This window comes from Sus scrofa, chromosome 8 (assembly GCF_054392235.1).
Source record: "Sus scrofa isolate SSC_HxYL_T2T_F1_AM1 chromosome 8, Sscrofa_HxYL_maternal_Yorkshire_Landrace_v2.0, whole genome shotgun sequence".
NCBI classification, from domain to species: Eukaryota; Metazoa; Chordata; class Mammalia; order Artiodactyla; family Suidae; genus Sus; species Sus scrofa.
This window is the reverse complement of record NC_139390.1, coordinates 66,880,189-66,905,678: the sequence shown is the minus strand read 5'-3', so window position 1 is coordinate 66,905,678 and position 25,490 is coordinate 66,880,189. Positions and strand designations below refer to the sequence as shown.

General features: G+C 37.4%; 1 protein-coding gene and 1 long non-coding RNA gene across 51 annotated transcripts in view; both read right to left on the bottom strand.

Moving 5' to 3' along the window:
- The window catches only part of ADGRL3 (adhesion G protein-coupled receptor L3), an 812,688-nt gene that overhangs the window by 191,148 nt on the left and 596,050 nt on the right, over nucleotides 1-25,490 (bottom strand). The window lies entirely within an intron of this gene.
- On the bottom strand, nucleotides 16,157-20,182 carry LOC146400823 (uncharacterized). Its single transcript, XR_014812613.1, has 2 exons — nucleotides 20,019-20,182; nucleotides 16,157-19,803 (listed from the first exon to the last, which is right to left on the bottom strand). It is a non-coding gene; the product is annotated as an uncharacterized LOC146400823 (long non-coding RNA).

Here is a 25,490-nt window from a genome sequence, read left to right as displayed (position 1 = left end):
AAAATTTTTTTGAAGCTACTGACATTTAGAGTTTTTTTGTTTTGTTTTGTAGCTTTGTGGGGGGGTGAGGGTGGGTAGAGATTTGTAGGCAATTGCTAACTGCTAACAGACATAGTTTTTAGTCAACCAAACATCTCTCTCAGATACTGCTTGGCTCCAGAGAAAACTGACTATAAAATAATGGCGTCAATGATGTGTTCAAAAAATAATATCAAGAACCAACTACGACAAAAAGAAATGTTCATTAGTATAATAGCCAACCTTCTAGGTGAAATTTCTTTTAAATAGCTGAAATGTCTTAGCACATTTATTATGACAGTTTTATTATTTGTCTGTATTAGGAAAAAAAAAAAACACATTTTCCTCCAGTCTAGTCTAGGAATTCAGTGGGTCTCCATGGGGATGATGTTGTCACTAGAGCCCAGCTGGCACTATCTAGAGGTTGTTGGTGCTGACAACCAAGAGGGATGGGCTCCAGCAGATAGAGGGCAGAGAAGCTGTTCAACACCCAACAGTGTACAAGTTGGACCTACAACCAAGGATTATCCTGCCCAGACCTACAACCAAGGATTCCTGTCCCAGGTGCCAAATGAGCACCTCCTCAAAGCTGCCCCCTGAAGTTGGCAAGTGGGAGAAGGAAGGGGCTTAAGCATTTTTGGATTAATTTTTGCTATCAAATGAAGAGAGACTGTGTGTGTTTCAGGGATATTTGGCAATCTGGCTGTTAACACAAGTGTTATATATGTATAAACTATCCTACATTAGCAGGACTAATAAAAACAAATTCCCACTTTGCTTTCTGTGTTGAATATTTATTGTTTTTGCTTCCCTGGCTTTTACTTATACTGCTTGGGAAAGCAGCTGAAATTTGCCTTGAGAAATATAAATTTGTGAAATGCCACTCAAGATGCCCTGGCCTTCTCTGGTCAAGAGGTGGGTCTGGGATTCAAGGTGGGCTGGCTAGACTTTCTGGAAATCTGGATCTTGAGTGAAGTGATGCCAGGATACAAGAGAGTTAACTACGCCCTCAAGAAACTGATTCACTAAATTCTACTTTTTTCTCCCCCTCAGATGGTATAAGCCACTCATCTAAAATACTCAGTTTATTTCAGACTAAAATTTTATTTCATAATTTATGCTTAGTTTAAACCAACTCAGTAAGATATAAGTAAACTACTTGGCAAATTATAAACATTCATACAAAAATAGCACTTTCTATATTTTCTCCCAACAGACTAAAATAGTGCTAGTCATTCTGCATCATTATTTAGATATTTGGGCCATTCTGGATCAAAATACCAAACATGTGATAATGTATGTTCTCAAACAAAACCATAACCAAATACAATTAAATGAAACATTATATATTCTTCTTCTGATCAGTGCATTTTAGTTCAACAGCTTCACAATTTTACCAGTTTTCCCAACCTGTTCCTTTTATGTGTCTTGGGGCACTATTCACAGACTCTCTCAGTTCAGCAAATGTAACATTTTTTTCCCCTCAGTCAGTTCAACACCAGATTCAAAAGACTCTTGCTTGAAAATTCCATTATTTGCTCTAGTTTCTGCTAGTGACCTTAGCTTTATTTGTTGCCTCAGCAGTATAAAGTTATTCTAACCATGAATAAAAGGGAAGAGTAGATCAAAATTCTGACCTTCTAAAGCCAGCATTACTATAGTTTCTGCATGCGTTTTAGGCAGTAAGTGACTGTCATAATAACATCTAAAAGCTTGGCTTTCTGGTGAGCTCAGTTTAACTTAAGTGTCTGATACTCGGGGACTTTGAAATGTTCAAATCAAATGTAGGCTGGGAAGAACCAGGATTTTATGTTACAAGCACCAATATTGACTGAGGCTCCTGAAAGCCTTTTGCACTGAGAGGAAAACTAGTTTGTTCACCTTTCTGTTCTGATCAGGAGCTTTAAGTCAGTGGGGAAATCATTACTGATTTAGAGAAGTTATCTGTCATAATCAGTTTCCAACATTTCATGCCAATTTGAATTTGAATACAATACACGGTAATTATTCAAAAGTAAACTCATTTGAAAAGAAGATCTAAATGAATTATTACAAGGACTGTTTGTTTTGGGCCACATCCATGGTATATGGAAGTTCCCAGGCCTTTGAATTTGAGCCTCAGCCACAGCTGAGGAAACGCCAGATCCTTAACCCACTGCGCTGGGCAGGGGATCAAACATGCACCTCAGCAGCAACCCAGATTATTATAAGACTAAGAACTTTAATTTAGTAATTTAATTTCCAAAGACAAGCTACACAGATACAGTTTAACAGCTTAGTGTCCACTATCTTTTCAACAGGTACCCACTATTTTCAAGGTTTTGACAACCTAAGTACTAGTCATATAAAACATACGCCACAAGTTTTTGTCTATTTAAGCTTTTGTTTTTACTCTCTTGCAAAGTTAGACAGAACAATCAATGCTAGTGAAACCTTCATATAGATAATGGCAATATAACATTTCACTCCAAACTCTTGTTAGAGCATAATTAAAATATCCTTTAAAAATCAGTTTTCTCTGAAAATATACCCTTCAAAAATCAATGTTTATGAAGTGATGCTTGTATGATTTCAATTGCTTCAAACTGTGCCCTCATCCTGGCAGTGAGGCTTTTTGCCTTTTGTTGCCAACAATGAATTTTAGCCCTGAAGTTATACAATATCTAAATTCATCCACAACTGATGTGATACATTTGTAAGGCTTATGTTAAATAATATTTGAAAATCATTACACATCTGTCTGTCTGTAGGCTGCTGCCAATATAAATATCGACTTTATCACACTTCTCTGAAAGATGTGGGACTGGAATCACTGAGAAGGAATGAAGTGCAGACACTATAGGAAGCAGCACATTTGCTAGTCAATATTGTATTGGTGTGTGTTAGTGAGTTCAGGGTATCATGCCTATCTCAAATGTCAGAGCAGAAAAAGCTCCTGCTGTTCATCTGGCTCAACACACCCTTCTCTGAGAGGAGTCACTCAGGATTTAAGTGGCAATGTTGGACTGCAAACACAGGCTTCCAAAATCCAAGACCTGTGTTCTTTTGCCTACCTACTGTTTCCCTAACCTACTACATCAGAATCATTTGGGGGATGGAACTGATTTTAGTCTGATTTAAAAATACATCCCCTCCCCCACCAAAAAAAAAAAAAAAAAAAAAGGCGTGGATGCACTTCCAGGATGGGAACTACTAACCTAGCAGTAGCATTGTTTAATCTTAGAGTAGTTGTGTTGGAGCCGTGATTCTCATACTTTCTCCCACATCAGAATCACCAGGAGGGCTGGTTTCAACCTGGATTCCTAGGTTCCCTCGCAGTGATTCTGTATTGGTCAGTCTGAGATGGCATCCAGGAATCTGACATTCTAAAAAGCTCCTGGGGAGGCTAATACTGGTGGTCCAGGAATCATGCTCTGAATTGCTCTGCTGTGGAGCAAGGATCAGAGTGGAGGTTTTTGATGTTGGCAGCAATTTGGCAGTGGTGCTACACATAACACCGAAGACCACATGTGAGGGGACAACAGTCTGCTTTTGTTTTTGCCCAGGGCCAAGTTCCTCCACATCCCATCATAGGTCAGTCTCCTCTTTTAATCCACATTCTACTCCAGCTAAAAGTGGGTCAGGCCAGCGGAAACAGGCAAATGCCTGTGCTTGGCTGATCTGGACTCTGGCCTGTCCTAGTCACAGCTCTGCCCCATGGTTTCCTTCTTTGACGCAGACTGTAAAAGAGCAACAGTATCTTCTAAATGTTCTCTTGAATGTGAGCTTGCCACAGAGAAACCAATTTGTCCTGGCTTTCCTGGGATAGTTCCAGCTTGTGGGGGAAAAAACTGTAACTGCAATGTATACATCTAAGGATAACCTGACCCCCTTGCTGTACAGTGGGAAAATTAAAAAAAAAAAAAATTAAAGGTTTGTGTCATGGTAACTCTCTAAGTCCTAAAGAAACCAAGAGGACTGGCCACTCTGTGTTAGTTTAGTCTTTCAAAATCTTTTTTTTTCCTAACCAAATATTTCCTAACTGTTCATCAGGTGTTACCCTAAATTAACAACCTGTGTCATTTGATGTAGTCCTCACAACACCTGTGAGGATGATGTTCTCATCCCCACTGAATGATGCCCATGTCAACATTTTATAAGCACTGGGTTCTGAATTCAAATGCATACTTCATTCCAAAGTCCTTGCTTTCAATAATCATGTTCCATTCTTCTGCTCTCACCTTTCCTTGGTTCTTCTTTGATAATCTGGAAGCTGGTTTTCTTAATTTGGAACTATGCTTTTTTAAAAAACAAGAAGACACGGACTAAGAGAAGAGACTTGTGGTTACCAAGGGGGAGGGAGTGGGGTGGATGGGGAGTTTGGGGGTTAGTAGATTTAAACTATTATATTTAGAATATGGATAAGCAATGAGGTCCTACTGTATAGTACAGGGAACTACATCCAGTTTCTTAGGATAGAATATGATGGAAGATAATATAAGTAAGAGAATATATATACATATATATGTATGTATGCCTCCTCGGTCACTATGCTGCACAGCAGAAATTGACACAACACTGTAAAACAACTATACTCTAATAAAATTTTTTTAATTAAAAAAAACCCACAAGAGAACAGACTTGCTCCTGTATACCTATCCTATTTCAAAATTGTGCCTTTTGACCCAACAGTACCCTATATCCTCACTATACTAGGAAATAAATTTTAATATTTCACACATGAAATGTGTGCTAATTTGACACAAAATGACGAGTGATTTAACACAGTAATATTTGAAAGCATGATTTAGGGAAGAAAGCAGATTCAAGGATTAGGCAGAATGAGGTTCTCATCCTGGCTTTATCACTTCCTGTTATTGTAGAAGTTACTTTACACTTGCTGATCCTCAGTTCTCTTATTTGTAATAGAAGGATGACAATGAGGATAATGATGATAGTTGTCTTGTAATATTCTGATGATTATCAAATGAGAAGTCATAAAGTGCTCCAAAATGTAGTTGGCACATGGCAGGCATTCTCATGGCAGCTCTTAATAACAGGAAGGAGCTCTGAGCGGTGACTGCACTGGAGTTGGACGTACAGTGACAACTCTTAGCTGTAGCATCCAGGGGAAGGACCACAGATGGAGCAGAGTGGAGGAGAGGATTTGCACAAGGTTGGCATCGACAAAAGGGCCCAGATCTTGGCATTGGCACATTGCACTGCTGCCAGCATCATAAAAGTCTTCTACTCCACCCAGATTCAGAGAGATAAAAGGATTAGTTGGCAGCTGCTGTTATCCTATCTCTGCTTGTGGGCAAATTTGTTCACTTTCTGATCAGCATCGCAAATAATTCCACATACCACTCCAATTCTGATAATTTGATTTTGGACAAAGCTGGTCAGTAAAAGAGCTTAAGTTTGTCTCCACATTGTTAAGAAAAAAAGACAAAAAGAGGATAAGGGAATGGGACTCTTTTCAGGTTAATTGTCCTAAGCTGGAATCAGAGAAGAAAGGAAATAATATATATACAAGCTTCTATATGTACATACACATACAACACAACTGTGCTTTTTAACTTTGGCTTGCGTGCTAGAAAGCCCCTGGGAGCTTTTAAAAAACTGCAAAGACCTGCTTCCCTGAAGCTATTGAATCAAAACCCTCTGCAAGTAATTCTGAAATATAACTTCTAGTTAGAAGCTTTGTTCCAAAGTAGTAAACACACACACACACACACACACACACACACATGCACACACACACACACACACACATATATGTACCATTATTTACATTTGTAAGGTAAACCTAAGGATCTGTACTTTGAAAAGGAGCTTTTAGCATAGTGTTATTCTATTATCCTGAAAACAATGAGACCATAATTCTTTAATGTAGACAGGCATAAAAAATTATGTCATTTATTTCTTTAACATGAATAACTAGGCACTAACTTGCTTCCTTTAAAATTGGTTTCACTGTGAGATAACTGGTTCTGTTAGTAGTTGCATCTTTAGTAAAAATAATGTCACTGTAATACTATGTACTGTGGAAACAGGTCATTATCACAGATCCACAATCACAGTTATTTCCCAGCATTTAATAGAACTGAGTTATAAATATCATTGTATAATGTTTTTAATTTTTTGACATTTGCATTCCTACTATTTCTTACAGAAGTGCATGAGGCTACTGTTGTTTCCATGTCATGCTTTTTAGCAACTTACAAATTAGAAAGAGAACAGTAGTATTGAGAAAACATGGTACTCTGGTTCACTAAAACCTGCCTAATGATTAGGGCTTCATTAACAAATGTTTTTAGTTAATCACTTCTCACCATCAAGGAATTTGAAAAGAAAAAGACAAAGAAAAACATTTAACACCATCATAACATGACTGAAATACGAAAAAATTAAATGTAGCCAGTCATTTACGATGTTACCATTATTAATACTTTTATTGTTACTTGATCTGCTAATTATTTCTAAGCTCTAAGCATTTCATTTAGTTTCCTTTCTGCTTATCTAAATTAATAGGTAGAAAAATATACAGCCCACAACTTCCCATGTTAAACAGGTCTACATTAGGATATTTCCAAATTTTATTGACCAACTGTCCTTTAGACATTTTTTCGATGCATGCTCTATGGCAGGTGATACACTAAACACTGAAAAATACACAGAAAAAAATGAGCCGAGAGGTATAGCATTATAGTATATGTACATATATTCATAGTTAAAATATGTATAGAGTAATGATTATGGGGTTATTCATAACAGTACAGAATTTGTTTTACTTCCCGAATCTTATTTATTGACTCCTATCCTACACATTCTGATTCCCTGGCCATATCTTAGCCACTTTCTTTCTCCATCAACCTATGGAAATGATGGTTTCATAACCATCACTTCAGACTTCTTTCTATAGGTTGATAGCAAAAAATTCCTATCTCCAAGCCAGACCTCTTTCTAGATCAAAGGGCAGCAAATTAAGGACCTTGGGCCAAATGTGCTCCACTGCCTATTTCTGTATAGTCCATGAGAACAGATTTTTTTTCCTTTTTTTTAATATTTAGAAAACAAGAGCATACTTCATGACATGAAAAGGACATGAAATCTGATTTTAGTGTTGATAAAGTTTTATCAGAACACAGCCTCTCTCATTTGTTTACATAATGTCTGTGACGGGTTTCCAGCTACAACACAGAACTGAGTAGCTGTGAAGGAGAGCTTACAGATCCTTCAAACACTAAAACAGTTACATCTAGTCCTTTCGAGTAAAAGTTTGCCAACTCCTGCTCCAGGTCAGTTTACTTAGTATCTTTTGAGTGTGTCACTCCTGACTCCCATGGTATCTCAAACTCAATACGCTAAACCTTAATTCATTTTCTTTCACAAGCCAACTTCTGTTCCTTTTGATAATGAAAAGTCATTTGGGATTATCTCACCACTTATGAATAATTAAATTTCACATGATTCTACCTCACCCAAGCATCTCCTGTTTGTCTTCCTCTCTATCATTATTGCTGAACCTTAATTCAGATCTCTCATGTGGACTATTAAAACAGTTATTCAACTCCTTTCTCAGCTGTCTACAATCTTAGGCTCTTCCACGCTTTCCTCAATGTTCTATCCTGACATATTTAATGGCTGCTTGTAATGCCATTCTTAGGTATATTATTTCATCATAGTGGAAGAAATTAGCAGTGCTTAGGTGGTAGGAAGTTAAAATTAAGCCCCAACATCTTCCCAGAGGCAAGCCACCTTCATTGTCCTTGATAAACAGCTGCTACAATAACTTGATCATCTTACTCCCTTATTAAATTCTGGCCAGGTTTATAAAGCCCCTATATCCTGGAGTATACCCGTGTTTCTAGGCTTCTCTCCTACAGAATTTCTACTCCCACCAGGACTGAGAAATTATCAAACACTAGTAGTTGCCTGAATTGGACATACAGATTCAGGCTTCTGATCATGTCTTTGGTTTCCCAACATTTTAGGCAGAATGAAAGATGTTTAAGCTCTGGAATCATCTGTTCTGCAAAGCCTTCTTAAACTGGCCCTATCTTCTGGAATTAATGACTCCTTCCTCAGTGCTCTCAATGGACCTAGGCAAATAGTTTACTTAATTACTCTTATTGATTATATGTCCATTGCCCTCTACCAGACTGTAACTTCCTTGAAATTACAGACTAAGTTTGTATCCCCAGAGCCTAACAAGTTGTAGGCATTTGATAAATGTTGGCTGAAAAAAAACTAAAGGAATTATATCTATCACCTTTCCATGACTATTAGGCAAGTATTTTCTTCATTGACTGCTCATAACCCTCATAAAACTAGCTTAAAATGATATAAAGCCCCAGTGTGGGTCAGTTGTGCATTTTATTAATAACAAGTTACTGATATCTAAGTAACAAAATTAAATCTGTGATGATCTTTTCAAAAGTCCCAGGAAAACTTTTAAAAGTGAAAAATAATCTTTATTGATATTCCTTATTGCTCTGTCAATAATCTGTATCAATTGTTAATTCACTCACTAAACAATGTCTTTTAAATTAGAACTTCTATCTGTTGAAAAGCAAGCAAATCCCATGTACATTTCAGTTTTTGGATTTGATTGCTTTCAGAAAATATTTTTCAATACAAAATCTCATTCAATGACATAAGAGTGAGATTTTTTGTTTTGTAATTTTATTTTTTCTTTTTAATTAACTTCTTATTTTAAAATTAAAAAAAAATTCTGGGTTACTACATAAAATTTGCACAGATTACTTTCCTATATATAAAGCACTCAGTTTCACCATTTTTAACATTGTACTGTTGACTTAAAAGTAAGCACAATCTGAAAGTTGAGAGTTAAGGGAGTTCCCATTGTGGCTCAGAGAATGAACCTGCCTAGTATCCATGAAGATGTGGGTTCAATCCCTGGTCTCTCTCAGTGGGTTAAGGATCCAGAGTTGCCACGAGCTGTGGTGCAGGTTACAGATACAGCTTAGATCTGGCATGGCAGTGGCTGTGGCGTAGGCTGGCTTCTGTAGCTCTGATTAGATTCCTAGCCTGGGAACTTCCATATACTGCACCTGAAGCCCTAAATAAATAAATAAAGAAATAATTTTAAAAATAAAAGTTGAGAATTAAGTTTTCCTTGGGGAAAAATGAGGATGGGAGCCGGGAGGCAGCGTTTCAGAGAGGTCTGAAAAACTCCTCCAAAGAGGCCAGGGGAGAAGGTCAAGTATTTATGTGATTTTGCTGAAGGGGGAGGTACATGCAACGAGGCACACATTTACAGAAGATTGCTATTAGTCTCATGAAGGCTACTGCTGGCCATGGGGAGCAGACGTCGTCATGAAGGATTTTTAGTGCTTTTCTAGATATGAGGCGATGCAAAAAATCAGCTCATAACATCTTCTGAAAATAGCTAACTGAAGACCTGTTCTTCTGTTTTCCCAGACCACAGAGCACCTCACTCCCGGTTTCCGCCCTGAGCTCCTTTCAGGGGATGCTAAGGGTTAGCAGCTGCAGCGGTGCACAGTTCAATCCACACAGAGGCAGATGGCAAGTGCCCATCTCCAGTTCACATTCCATTACTTCAGTGTATTCATCACAACTAATAAAGTGATACTATTAAATTGATATTAACTTTTCCTCAATGTCTTTTTTTTCTGTTCTAGAATCTTATCTACGACATTCGATTCTGTTGTCATGTCTCTGTAACTTTCTCTGGACTCTAATACTTTCTTACACTTTGCTTGTTGTTGAAGATCCTGACAATTTTGAGGTGTTCCGGTCAGATAATGTACAGAATGTCCCTAAATTTGTGCTTGTTTCTTGTCCTTTTCTCATGATTAGACTGGGAATGTAGATTTTTGGAAAGATGGCTACAGAGGTGAAGTGCCATTTTAATCACATCCTATCAAGTGTAGTGTTATTAACATGATTGATGATGATAGTAGCATTGCTCATCTAACTGGGGTATGTTTCCCAGATTTCTCCACTTTAAACTTACTTTTAGGAGTTCCCGTCATGGCGCAGTGGTTAACGAATCCGACTAGGAACCATGAGGTTGAGGGTTCGGTCCCTGACCTTGCTCAGTGGGTTAACAATCCGGCGTTGCCGTGAGCTGTGGTGTAGGTTGCAGACGCGGCTCGGATCCCGCGTTGCTGTGGCTCTGGCGTAGGCCGGTGGCTAGAGCTCCGATTCGACCCCTAGCCTGGGAACCTCCATATGCCGCTGGAGCAGCCCAAGAAATGGCAAAAAGACAAAAAAAACAAAAACAAAAAAACTTACTTTTAATGTTTTTCCTCCTTCCATATTGTATTTTTGAATAGCAAGTTACTAAATGGAATCTACACAGACGGTGTAGGAACTAAGCTCCCTCTCCCTCTTGAGGAGGGAGCACTGACACAAATTATTTGGGTTTTTTTTCCCACAGGATATTTGTCTCTTCTCCTCCATATATTTATTTACTTAATCATTTATTTGTATTAGTATGGGCTTGTGGATATTTACCATATGCTCTAAACCGTAATCCAATGGTACATTATTTAATCTGTTGCACAAATTATTTCAGCTTTGGCCACGGGAGCTCTTCCCTGTAGTCTGCTCTCATCTCTCTTTGACACATTCCCATTGTTTTATTTTTTGAGACTTTCTTTATTTTCTGGCACTACAAGATTTTCCAGACTCATTTTGCATACTTTCTGTCACAGTTTCAGAATCAAACATTCCTCCAAGGAGCATATTCCTTTGATGGGAGAATCATGTTAGAAACCAAGATTTGGATACTGGATGGTTTCTTTTATTTTTAATACCGGCTTCGCTTTTGCAAGAAAGATATTTTCCAGTCAACTTTCTGGATGCCCTCCATTAGAATTCCAATCACTTCCTCTAATGAATATGAATACAAGCATATCCACACATACGTATTTCTACCACTAAAGAGGCAATAAATTCCCAGGTACTCTGGCTTATAAGTATACTAATGTAAACAATTTCTTATATAATAAACTAAACTGTATCTGCAAATGATAAACTGTAAAGTATCGATGTCCATAACCACCTGAAAAGATAGGCAGACTTTCAATGTCAAGTACAGACCACATAGAAGAGGCTATAAATGAATACAGTTATCTTCCAGAATCATTATCGTTCATACTTCCTACTTTTGACTCTCCCTTGTTGAGATTTACAAATGAACCTGTGCCTTGGGACTGCAACTGGGGTTCCAAGAAAGTAAATAGAAATCTCAAATATTGGGACTATACATAAACACCAACTGTAGGAATGCAAATTATGTAAAGAAAAAGTGCTTTATTTAGCCAGTGGCTTTGAGGTAACACTCTTGGTGGGTCAGAGGCAGTGGACGCAAACATACTTCTTTAATGTTTCTACGAGAGAAATGTTCTTTGAAATAATTTAAGTAATAATAATACTTCATGGCAGAGAGGTTTTTTTTTTTTTTTTTTTTTTTTTTTGTCTTTTTGCCTTTTCTAGGGCCGCTCCTGTGGCGTAGGAATATGGAGGTTCCCAGGCTAGGAGTCTAATGGGAGCTGTAGCTGCCGGCCTATGCCACAGCCACAGCAACATGGGATCTGAGCCACGTCTGCAACCTACACCACAGCTCACAGCAACACCAGATCCTTGACCAACTGAGCAAGGCCAGGGATCAAACCCACAACCTCATGGCTCCTAGTCGGATTCGTTAAGCACTGAGCCACGACAGGAACTCCCAGAGAGTATTTTTTAATTTTCCAAATATTTTCATAGCCATTATGTTGCAGTGAAAGTGAAATTATGTAGTAGAACATAAGAAAATTAGATGATGAGACAATATACATACAATGAGAGCTTACTGATGGTTTAGGAGAGGGAAATCTGGTCATAATATTCCACTCTCCTCAGAAATCAAAATGAGGTAAAATAAAAAATATATTTAATCTTTGTCCTGGGTTCCTGGCACAGAACTCCTAAAGTCCTTGGAATTTCCTGAGTGATATGAGTGTCTTCTGTTAATTAAAACAAGTTCTGAGTTTATGCTAATAAGGTCACTCAGGGTGGAGCTTCTTGATGCCTATTGGAGGGGGCCGGTTAACAGAAAGACCAAACTTGCAGGGCTAAAGGTGGGAACCTGAAGTTTCATTCCCCTACCCCATGGGGGTGGGGGGAGTTGGGGCTGGAGTTGGGTTATAAAGACTCTTGAGCCCTAAGAGTCTGAAAGTTTCTGGGGTTAGCTGAACACACTGATGTGCAGGGAGATGACACCAAGGGGGACTTTGAGGCTGGGCAGAACCGAACTGTCTTACGATCACTTCAATTAGGCTGCTCTGGAGTGTCACGTAAAGCTGTAATCCTAAAGAGTGCAATTCCACGAGTTCTATGGAATCAGGGCACCTGAGATGAGGGGAGGGAGGCAGGGGGACCCCTGAAATACTGTCAGCTGGGCAAATGGTAGCCTGGGCACTCATTTGTGGCTGGCATCTGAGTGGGGACAGTGTTCCTGGACCTGAGTCTTTAACCTATGGAGTCTGCTCTTACTCTGGGAGTTGGTGTCAGTATTGAATCGAACTATTGGACACCAAGTCGGTATTAGAACACAACACACACAAACAGCATGAAAACATACTTTAAAAAAAGGAAAGGTATACCATGTGGTCCCTAAATATACCATGTGGTCCCTAAATACTCGAATTCCAGACTTAGTGCTATCAATGCAGTGGTAAGAAAAACCAATAAAAACAAAAGAACTATTGCTATTAGTCTGAAATTGCAACTAAGAACCTATTTTTTATAAAAGATACTATTAGGCACTAAGAGCATTTTAAATATGTTTTTAGTCAAAAAAGGAAAGAGCAAACAGAGAAACACTAGGAATATGTTTTTACAGAAATTAAAAGACATTACAAATTGCTAATAACCATTTAGAGAGTAAATGATGCTGCTATGATGCTACAAAACTTTAAATGAATATTAAAATATTATATTCTTTCAGAATGGTTGCAAATTTGAAGGGGGGGGAGCACTGTATAATAAAAGAAGGGAATAAGTCATCAGGAAGCTCTTGAAAAGACAGCACAGATAAGTGCTGAAAACAGTGGTTGCAAATTGCCAGCCCAGGAACGTATACCAATCCATTTCATTTTTTTCCATGAACTCAAAAAAATGCATTTTATTCTGAGATTATGACGTTTCTTCTCCCTTTTTTCACTGGGGAAGAGTTTAAAATATTCTTTCTTCTTAGGAAATGATGTCAATAATAGTTTAATACACACACACACACATATATATATTATCCTTACTCAGCAAAATAAAAAAAGTTGTCAATCTTGTGTTTCTCATCCTTTATTTATGTATATATGTATTTATTTGGTTAAGGTTTAAGTACGTGTCCTTTAGGGCATGTAACCTGAATTGTTAGGATAATTCCTGTCAACTGTGTCAAAGGTTATATTAGGTAACAACAGATTAGGTAGCAAAGGTAGAACATAGAACTGGAAAAAAAAATCCTGCATTACTTATCACTGAAAAGAAATACATTTACCCCATTTCTTAAAGTTACTTAATAATAGCTAAATCTCAATGAGGACCATCCATGGCTGTGCTCATCCCTGACTGTGAAGAACTGGTTACTGACAAAAGAAGAGATCTTGACTTAGACCAATGAGGGTGAGACCTAAAGGGAAACGTGATTAAGAGGATCTTTGACTTTTGCATTAAAAATCAGTGCCATTCTAATGAGAGAACTTAGTCCACTGTTTGTAGATACCTGACTGTATGTGCATAATATGTATGTTAGAGAAGTCTGGGTTTATTGGCTTGTTTGCTTCAACCATCTTGTGAAAACCACATGGGGGGCTTGATTAATTGCTAAAGTGTTAAGAAATTTAAAGTGAAAGATTTCCACAAATCAACTATTAGCTTTGTGACTGTGAGCAAGTTAATCATACTTTCCTGGCTTTAGTTACCAGGTTTGTAAAATGGGGAGAAAGAGTGCCTACTGCATAAAGTTGTAAGAATATAAAAACAGAGCACTTTAAAAAGTGCATGCAAGTTGTCAAGCACATGACAAGTGTTTAATAAATACTGGTTAACATGAGCTGTCACTAATGACAGCAGTGTTAGGAGACTATCCCAAAGTCGGAGGGATAATTGGGCTACGATGATCAAAATTTCCTGAATTTGATTGTTAACAATGCAAATTGTTTTACCATCACAAACCTAAAGAATGAGAATTTGAGAGATGAGCTCTGGGGATCTGCATCCCAGGTAATTCTTATGGACATCACAATGTGAAAACTACTAGGTCCTTAAATAGATGCTGGTTTACATTTATTCCATATGTTTACAGTTCTCTAAGAAATAGTGATTGGTTAGTAAATCAGTGAATAGTGGATTATTACATCTTGCACCTATGAGTCTGGAGGATAGACATCGTGCAATTTAAGAACAGGATTATAAAGAGAGGATAAGCTCTGACAGGCACAAGCAGCTCTGGGAGACAAAACAAGTTTCTTCCTTCGACAACAAATAGCTGGTGATTTCTAAAGAGAGAAGTCCGTTGTGGCTTTTAAAAGCAAGAAGCTGAGTCCTAAAACAGGATTCTTCTGTGGGCAAGAATACCGACCTGGTAATTCCACACATTTTGAGACTTGACTCACAAAAATTTTTCTATATTTAATTCTATATATTCTAACTAAATTCAATAAACAGACTAAATAACTATGGTATCTGTACTTTAAAAATGGTTTTTTAAACTGTACGAAATAATACACCAAGGCGCTATCAGTGCTAACTAAGCAGAGTTTAGAGAAATGAAGAAAACTTCCATTTCTTTTAGGGCCACACCCACGGCATATGGAGGTTCTCAGGCTAGGGGTCTAATCGAAGCTATAGCTGCTGGCCCACACCACAGCCACAGCAACGTGGGATCCTTAACCCCCTGAGAGAGGCCAGGGATCGAACCCAAAACCTCATGGTTTCTAGTTGGATTTTTTTCCACTGCGCCATGATGAGAACCCCTGAAATATTTTAAAAAACTGTTCTAACAAGTAAACAAAAACACAATAATATGGCCACCCTCAAATTTGTTATTTTCCATCCTGGAGGTCTCCCAACATAATAAACTTAAAGATCTAAATTTTAAATTGCTTAAGAAAAACTTAGACACAGACAATATATATTTTAGCCATGATATATTTTTCTCCAAAAACACGTACACAATTACAAAATCAGTTCCAGACAAACTAAAAGCTATGCCAATCTATTTTTTAGTCGTATAGCAAAACAAGTCTATACTGTTGTATGTTGACAATGCTTTTCAAAGTTTAAAGAAGTAAACCTGCTGTAACCAGTATATTATATCAAAAACACACAGTTTCACATGTCACTGGAGAGGTTTATTCTATATAATACTTCAAAGAGGAAAAAAAAATCTTTATAATTTCAGGAAACATGTGTCTAGAATGAAATTTTTAACAAAATCTCTACCAACGTTAGGCTGTGTAGTAACTGCCCCCCCAAGAGTGCCACTCAAATGTATTGAATCAAGAACCTTAATTTGTTATTCACTTTATAGGTACTTACTGCTCTTGAAATGAACACATATTTCTTCTGAGCTATACATCTTTGCTCACTTAGGTTAATACTAAAGATTTTCATAATTTCTCTGTATAATATGACTTTTGGATAAATCACTATATCTAAAAAGAAACAGATAAAAGATGTGGGTATGAAAATAACATCTGTGATAAAAATCATAGATAAAGAAGATAAAATTACATCTATTTTAGAATAAAAGATATGAAGCATTCAAATTTCTACTGTTGAATGATTAAAAAATGCCATTTGACTCACTTTTTAATTCACTTCCTTTATTAGGAAATGTGCTTTTATTTCAACAAGGAATGCCAATGGGAAGATGATTCCATTTGGGGATAGAATTTTCAAAAGCAGAATATCTTGATAGGGAATAATTTATATTTTTCTCTATCTAGAGTTTTTTTTTCTTTTCCCTTTTGTTGTGCAGGGGATAGCTTCCATGTAGACTATTGATAAAAAAATTAAGATTTTTCCATCTATATTTAAATTTCTACCTAACTACAGTAATATAACATGGAAGACATTTAATGCTGTTATAAAGAAGTAATAGCCCTGCCCAGAGTATCTATTTTAAGTGAAAAATGCTGCAAAGAAATCACTGCCTAGAAAGATCCCAGAGAACTAGCACTGTTATGCTGACATTTTTGTCTACCATTAACAGAACAATTTTCCTTCATAATCCAGAACTCTTTAGCCCAGAACAAAATTAGGGCAAAGGATCTAAAATGAATCAGGACTATTCACTTAGTTACTGAAGTTAAGTTTCTCATCCAAGAATATTAAAAGAAGCTAACATCTGATACTGGAACCATTTTACTCTTTGTAGTTCACCGATGGGAGTAAAGTGAATAACAGCATTTAAACTAGGACAGGAAATTCAATCATTTAAGTTCTCTAAGATTTAGTGTCTATATTTTTAAAATGGAAACAACAATAATAATTCAGAATTGTTCTGAGGATAAAGGAAGATAATAAGCACATTGTGCTTTAGCAGAGTGCATGCAGCTCGTGCCATGTGCTCAACACATGATGGACTGACCTATTCAATATTCTCCATGAAATTATTCTAGTGATTGTTTTTTCTAAGACCTGGATTAGAGAACACTACATATCTATTAGGAGTCAAGATTCTAATATCCATGAAAGGAGGCATTAGGAAAATAAAATAATGCCAAAAATCTGTCTAAATATACTATATAATGCCATGACAATTCAAGTGAATATTTTTCAAGTCAATCTGTTTTGCAAAAGCATTCTGTTTACATGTAATGTGTTTACATATACCTAAAATACCCATGGCAATGTTTACTGGAATATGAAAATATTTTAAGAAGTCCTCAAATTAGGAGTAAACTAAATATGTTTGGTTATGTTGATTGCATTTTCTCTTTGTGTGTGAGAACTAAAGTCTCAGCTGGCATTTAGATATTAAATGAGTATACTACTTGCAAGAAAGAGTTTGAAATTTAACACAAAGACAATTAAAATCAGAGATGAGAAAAAGAAGATATAGATCTGCTTCTAAAGGTTGCATATAACTTCTATGTAAAGTGGTTAAAAAGACCCCCCAAAAGTGCTGCAGAGAATGTTTAATGGGGTTACATAGGAAGAGTTCAGATATCCCAGCTTGAACCCAATGAAAGAAGGAGGTCAGTTTTTGAACCACATCTCACAAAAATTACACAAAATATTCCTCTCTTTAACGTAAGGGAGAAAACATGTTAGAATCCATCCTAATAATACAGAGACCTTCAGGCTAAGTGAAGCTGGATAATAAAGACAGCAGATAGCATTTAGAGGTTTGTGCCCTAAGGAAGCAATACTTCATCAGTAATACACTATCATTGGATTTAAAGTGAAATTTGAGCTTCTCTATCAGCAGATAGGACTGTTACAAATAGTAGTACGTGCCCTAGTAAAAAGAATGTGACATCCCATAATAAGCTATCATGGAAAAGAAATTCAAAAAGAGAAAAGCATCAATAGAACTTAAAGCAGAGAAAAAAGATATCCAGACCAGATAAAAAATGACTTTCTTTTTAACAGCAGTGGCTAAGACTTTTCACTGATGAAAGCTGGTTATTACTATAATTTTACTGTATATTGCTAAAAGCTGAACTTGCTAAAATTCATATACTTCCTATTTATGCAAGCTGGTTTGGTTATTATGAAGTAGTTAGACAGATTTATAAAGCATTTTCCTAACTACTGGTATGGACAGAGATCTGAATGAGCTGGAATTTTCTTTACTGCCTTCTGTCATCATCTAGACACCTGTGACACCAATGGCATGTCTCAGAAAATCCTCAGTGTATTTTAATTTTCCTATTAGTTGTATATAATAAGGTCTCTGGAATAGACAGAAGTCACAGGATGCTAAATCAAGCCTTTTAGAAAGCTTGATCTTTTAATTTCCCCTTGCATAAGGTAAAACTATTCAAATTATTGACATACAAATAAGAACTACTTCTCTCATTATCAAAATAGATAATTTATGGGATAAAATTTAAGATATATTGGGTTATGAGTTAAAATGCGTCCTCCAAAGAGAGCTTGATTGAAGTTCTGATCCTGTATGAATGTGCCTTTACTTTATAAATAAGAATCTTTGCAGATGTAATCCAGTTAAGATGAGGTTGTACTGGAGCAGGGTGAGCCCTAATATCCAGCTTGACTGGTGTCTTTTTTTTTTTAACGGGAATTTTAGAGATAGAGCTCACCAGGAAGATAGCATGTGAAGTTGGAGGCAAAGCTGAGAATTCAGGTGCCTCCAGCTAAGGAGGTGCTGCCAGAAGCATAGAGAGGTATGGGAAGGATCTTGTCCTGGAGGTTTTGAAAGATTATGGTCCAGCTGACATCCTGACTTTGGGCTTCCAAAACTATGGAGAGAATACACTTCTCTTGTTTGAAGCAATTAAAACATGTAGTGATTTATTATAGCAAACTTAGGAAACTGATCCATATGGTTTCAGAATCAGAAGAAAGAGCTAGCATATCTCAACCCCCAAATTAAGAGTATGGTTTATAAGATAAAATTTTAGATGCAGTACCTGATTTAAAAACACTCTGCCCTTCTTCTATTATTATTAAAACGTAAATATTATTTTAATTTAATATTAATTCCCAATTGGGACATTTAAGGGACAGAATTCCATGATAAAAATTTAGTGATTCTTCACACAAATAGTATAATTTCTACTTTCAAGTAATACGCGTACACACACACACACACACACCCTCCCTAAATTACTAAACATTTTTCTAAGTGGCTTTAAAGAGCTGGTGAGATATTGGGGAAAGCCCTGCTTGGATTGTATGCTAGTATAATGTCCTGCAGGGCAACTGTCAGTGAACATTTTTTTAAAATGAGATAGCATTTTGCTTATCCTTTAATTTAGAAATTTAGTCTAAGGACACAACCATAGATGGGCGCAAAACTATTTGCAAGAATAATCACTACCGTGCTATTTACAATATAAACTAACTAGAATTACCCTGAGTATCCCATAATATGAGATTAGTTGAATATGTTATCTTATACAAATGAAATAGCATACCAACATAAATAATATGGTAGAAAATATTTATTGATATAAACTTTTCATGATCTATTCTGAAATTAATAAAACGGATTGCAAAACAGAAGGTACAAGACTGTCCCTTGTATAAACAGAACACAAGGCTAGGTGGTGAAAAACTATGATGGTAACATTGCTAATCTCTAGAAAATAGGTATATGAAGAATTTTTATTTTATTCTTTTTATTTATTTTTGATTTATTTCTTTATGGCCACACCTGTGTCATACGGGAGTTCCTGGGCCAGGGATGGAATCCAAGGTGCAGCTGCAACTTGTACCACAGCTGCAGTAATCCCAGATCCTGAACCCACTGCAATGGGCCAAGGATTGAATCTGCACCTCCACAGAGATTTGAGTCACTGCAGTTGGATTGGTAATTCACTGTGTCACAATGGGAACTCTCACCGTTCCTATTTTTCAATATGTTCTACATGAGCAAGTCTATCATTTTTTCAACTTTTTTTTTTTTTGTCTTTTGTCTTTTTAGGGCCACACCTACAGCATATGGAGGTTCCCAGGCCAGGGGTCTAATAGGAGCTATAGCTGCCAGCCTACACCAGAGCCACAGCAACACCAAATCTGAGCCATACCTGCGACCTACACCACGGCTCATGGCAACGCCAGATCCTTAACTCACTGAGCAAGGCCAGGGATCAAACCTACAACCTCTTGGTTCCTAGTTGGATTCGTTTCTGCTGTGCCACGACAGGAACTCCAAGTCTACGATTTTTAATGAAGACTTTATGTAGGGCGTTCCGGCCGTGGCTCAGTGGAAATAAATCCAACTAGTATCCATGAGGATGTGGGTTCTATCCCCAGCCTTGCTCAGTGAGTTAAGGATCTGGCGTCACTGTGAGCTGTGGTATAGGCTGCAGATATGGCTCAAATCCCACACTGCTGTGGCTGTGGCATAGGCTGGAGATGTAGCTCCGATTCCAACCCCTAGCCTGAGAATTTCCGTATGCCACATGTACAGCCATAAAAAGCAAAAAAAAAAAAAAAAAAAAAAAAAAAAAAAAAAAAAAAAAAAAAAAAAAAGGAAAAGAAAAAGAAAAGAAAGACTTTATGCAAATGTAGAATTTTGCAACCACAGATAAAAAATAATATTATGCCAATAAATATCGTAAACGTATCCTTAAAAGTACACATTAATAGAATGGTACTGGTGGAGGCAATTGTTTGCAAGAATTGTTTTACATCCCATCCTGTAAATATCTACACTGTTTCAGTTTAAGTGTCTTACTGTATCCCTATAATCTCTTTCAATTTTCCCCCAAAACTGCCACACCTCCCTCAGAAGCTACTGATTTCTGTTATGAAGGGTTAATGACACCATTGAGCAAACTCTGGGTCATTAAATAGAGTACAGACCGGTAACTGTTAAGACAATGGACAAGTGACCAGCTGTCCTGAGTAGATTCTTCCTTTTTCACGATATAAGTAATTGTCTTAAAAAGAAGAGCATTCCAAGAGAATTTATGACTAAAAGAAAATTTCAGGCGAAGAAATAAACTATCAAAACACAAATTGTAATAAAAAAAGTTTACTGTACAAACTAGAAATGTATATAATGATTGCACCTTTACACATAAAAATTTTAAAATAAATATATACAGGAAAGCTGGCTTACTCTAAGAAAAACCCCTTCTTTCTTTCCTACCCTCCTTTACCCCTTTTTTCCCCTAATATTTAATGGGGAGCTACTATATGCCCATTAGTCTAGACGTATAAATGCCCTGAGGAATAAACAGTTCCATTGTTCTTAAGTGACATATAAAGAATAACTACACAGAATGTGATTAAACGTAAAGAGATATAAATATACCATAGCACAGGGAATGAGGAAGCTGGTCAGAGAAGGCAAAGAAAACAGTCCAAAAGCAATGAGTGTAGTCTGAGTCTCTCGGAATAACACAAACGAGAGAGGAAGGGGTTTTGCAAAAAGGCAAGGACAGCTGGAATGGATATGAAGGCTACATCAATGGCGATCTTTAAAGCAGTAATGTTCAAACTATGAACAGTGAGTTTATTGCCATTATTCACTTTTAGCTGGTCTTTTTCCCAATGTGTAGAGGAATAAAGCAAATATATAGCCTTTAATTAATTCTTTTTCTGAAACCCTTTTTTATTACAATTGCTATTGGTAAAACTAGCACAGCAAAAAAAGAAAGCAAAGGTGAAACAGAAAACACATAAAAATATAATGTTCAGATTTTTATGCATTTTGCGGTAGAGACCCTCATTAATTGATATAGGCAGTCTACTGTTGAAATTAGTATTGGCTCGCATGCTAGAGTATAACAGGATGAGGTTTAGCTGTTAGTGACAGAAAATCTAACATAAGAATGGCTAACTCAATAGATCATTGTATTTTTCTCTCTAGAGAAAACAGGCTTCCAGGGCTTGTATGGAAGCAAGCACCTTCTATCAAGTTCTTTGCCTCCTTTAATAATGAAAGTCTGCTTTGTGATCTCTAATGGCTCCTCTAATGATGCTTCCTCTACTGCAATCAGCCAGCAGGAAGGATTAAAATGGGGAAGGAGAACACCACCTGCCTTCAACAACATGTCCTCGAAGTTGCACACACCACCACTACTCATGTACTCCCGACTAGGATGTACCTTAGCTACAAGGCTTTATTCCCAGTAGCCAAGTGTCCAGCTAAAAATGAGGGCTCTGCTGCTGTAGAAGAAAATGTAAACAGATTCTAGAAATCTAGATGTCTCTGCCACATGGATTTTGTATATCTATACGTTTATATGCATACATTTAGACATGATATCACCTTGATTCAACTTCTGAAGGATATGAAACAATTTTACATCATAAAAAAGGACTCTGGAGTTCCCGTTGTGGCACAGAAGAAATGAATACGACTAGGAACCGTATGAAGTTTCGGGTTCAATCCCTAGCCTCGCTCAGTGGGTTAAGGATCCGGCATTGCTGTGAGCTGTGGTGTAGGTCACAGACACGGCTCAGATCTGGCGTTGCTATAGCTGTGGCGTAGGCTGGCAGCAACAGCTCCGATTAGACCCCTAGCCTGGGAACCTCCATATGCCACGGGTGAGGCCTTAAAAAGACACAAAAAAAGATTCTGTCCTATCAGACCCTTCCCATCTAGGCCCACATTTTCAAAGATTTAATTCCCTGGTACTCTTTATTCTCTTTTTTCCATTTGAGTCACCCAATCCTTATACAGATGAGGTAATAATCATAAGAATTATGAATTGCTCTTTGTTTTCTCTTATATGTGTTTCTACACAGCCTCCTACTGGAAGCAATTTTGTAACCCCCCTTATAGAACCAGTGCTGGAACACCTGTCTCCAATCTCAAATGTATAAACATCTTCGGTGTAGACTACACGTATTCCTGACTAGAGGTCTCCGTTTAGCTAATCTTTTCAAGAAAACTCATCATCTGCTGAAAACAGTAAATGATGCAGCTTCATGGAAGACGCAAGCTGCTCTCAACTAGAGTGTATATAAAGTCATTCGCTAGCCAGGGGATTATGATAAAACTGCTGGGTTTTATTCAACTGGAATCAATATATTAATAAGATTTTGATTTTCTAAATGATACCGTGGATTTTTTTTTTTTTTCCCTGCAACTAAGAACACCCGAGAAGATGGCTCTGTGGCCAGCTGCCTTTTTACTCTCATGGAAGGATGAGTCAGTGTTTTGGTGCCTGTGTCACAAACTGCAAAAGCAAACCTAGCTCCTAGTTTTTCCAATCAACTAGTTACCTAAATCTAAACTCTGAAAGCACTAAAGCAGAATGATGAAGACTTAGAAGCTGTTAGTTGTTCTAAAAGTGAATATCTTGTAGATCAAAAAATCCATTAGGTAAGACCTGAATGCAAACTTGATTATATACTTACCTATATAAAAAATCCACAGGAAACAAGAAAGGGGCAGGAAATGGAGAGTGTTTAAAAAAAAGAGTTAAAATAAAATAGGGAGTTAAAATTTCCCCCTAGCCAAAATACGATTTTCTTAGCCACCTGCAAACAGCCCTGTTCTCCCAGGTGAATATTATTTTAACCTATAGAATGTGTTTTCACATTTCTCTGTCACATGTTGCTTTTGGTCGTAAAAGGTTTTGACTATATGGAGTTTTATTCACTGGTGCCTTTTTAACATCTCTGGATTATGAAATTCTGTCATACACAGAAAAACAGATTTAAATTAGGCTTTGGGAGTTTGCCATTTCATAAAATTTTCCCTTAGGAGTTTCAGCTAATTAAACACATGATTGCAAAATACCCATAGTGTCAACTTTGCTGGCTTTTACCAGGGATTTCTAAAGCCAAATTCAGTCACTTATCTCCATTCACGCTGGCCTCTTCCCATGCCCTCTGCTTCCCCCACTGCAAGTATTACTATGATAGCAATGTGTGCAGAGACAAGCGGAGTAACGTCCTTTAGGGAGCAAGGAACTCAAAGCTTTCCAGAAAACAGCAAGCAGGTACAAATGCTTCACCATGGAATTTATTTTTTCCTCATGATAACTTATTTACTTTTTCTAATTAAAAAAAGTCTTCCATTCTACAATTTTGAAATTATCTCATGGTTTTAAATTATCTCAAAGATATGTTCCTTTCTCTCTGTAAAGACAATTTACCCGTCTATTGTAAAATATTCTTAGCAACAAATCTGTTTTGCTTTGTTAACCTTTTTTTTTTTCCTCATCTTTCATTCTCAAAATCTCTGTCAACTACTACATGGTGCTGACACGAAGTTTTAAGACAACTAAGGTGCACAGTTAGAGGAAAAGATAGAGAGAACAGAAAATTCTAAAATAATTTCCTTAAAGATACTGGCTACTGTGATTTTTGATTTGAAAATCACCTGAGACTGTGAGGCCTGAGGATGTATATGAAAATTTAAGAAACTATATAATTTATATGCAAATACCTAAGTGAGCCTCCAGCATATTGAAAAGGCCTAGTGGAGACCAACAACTTTCAGTTATGCCTAAGCATTTTCATACTTTGAGTTTTAAAATGTTTACGGTTTGAACCAGTATTTTCATTGTTGTCATGGCTGTTTTTGTCTAAGCAAAATAGGAGAGAGAACAAAGAGAGAACCCTAGTGAAGAAAGGAAGAGGCTGGGCGTGGCGGAAAGGATGGCTCATGGCTGCCTTTTGGGGAATGATGATCCATTTGCCTTTAAAAATCTATCCACTGTGCATTTTTAGTTTATAATGATAAAGCACATCTGGAATTTCGTTATTGCTCTCCCTTGAGGTTAGAGGAAGCTTGAGGAGAAAACCTTTATGAGGCTTGAAATAGATAAAAGGGAGAAGGGAAGGAAGTGATTTTTTTTTTTTTTTGGTCTTTTTAGGGAGGCGGGTGTGGCATATGCAGGTTCCCAGGCTAGGGGTCCAATCAGAGCTGCAGCTGCTGGCCTACACCACAGCCCCAGCAACGCCAGATCCAAGCAGTGTCTGCGACCTACACCACAGTTCACAGCAACACTGCATCCTTAACCCACTGAGCGAGGCCAGGGATCTAACCCACATCCTCATGGATACTAGTCGGGTTTGTTTCCCCTCCGCCACAACAGGAACGCCCAGCAATTCTTAAATATATGTACATACGCAATACACACACATAATATATAGTCTAAAACAAAAATGGACAAATCACCCCCTCTCCTTTGCCTGAAGAGGGAAACATGCCCTTAAGGAGCATGTTTTGATGGGTCACCCAGAAGCAGTATCAAAAAATTTTTTTTTAAACAAGTGGCCTCACCTGTGGCATGTGGAAGTTCCCAAGTCAGGGGTCAAGCCACAGCCACTGTAGAAGCAACACCAAGTACTTATGTTGTGAGCCACATGGGAAGTCTGGTATCAATTCTTTTGACCCTTTCTTCTTTCCTCCAAATCCAGATATAAACCCAGGAACATGAGCTGTTTTCCAAATTATCGAACTTATTCTTTTAGGGAAAAATTCTCATTCCAAGATAGGGCAGCAAGAAAACTAAACAAATACATAACAAATACCTGTATTGTAAGCTCCCAAAGGCCCTGCAGAGTAACTAGCAAAATAAGATATTGAAAAATGAAGACCAAGAGAGGACCATCATGTTTGGCCCAGTTCAAGGCAGCACATGGAGCTGCTAGCTGACCCAGGAGAGTGAGTTCAGACTTGGACTCACAAAAGTGCACCCTCGAGATGTGCTGTCACCCCTCACAAACCATTAGAGCTCCCCTTTCCTGATAGGAGCTAAAAAACAAGACCACAGGCCCCAAATGGAGTTGCTTCTGCTAAGCTCCAGTCACGGTCACTAAACCAAGACTTAATTAGGGTTTTGGCTCTT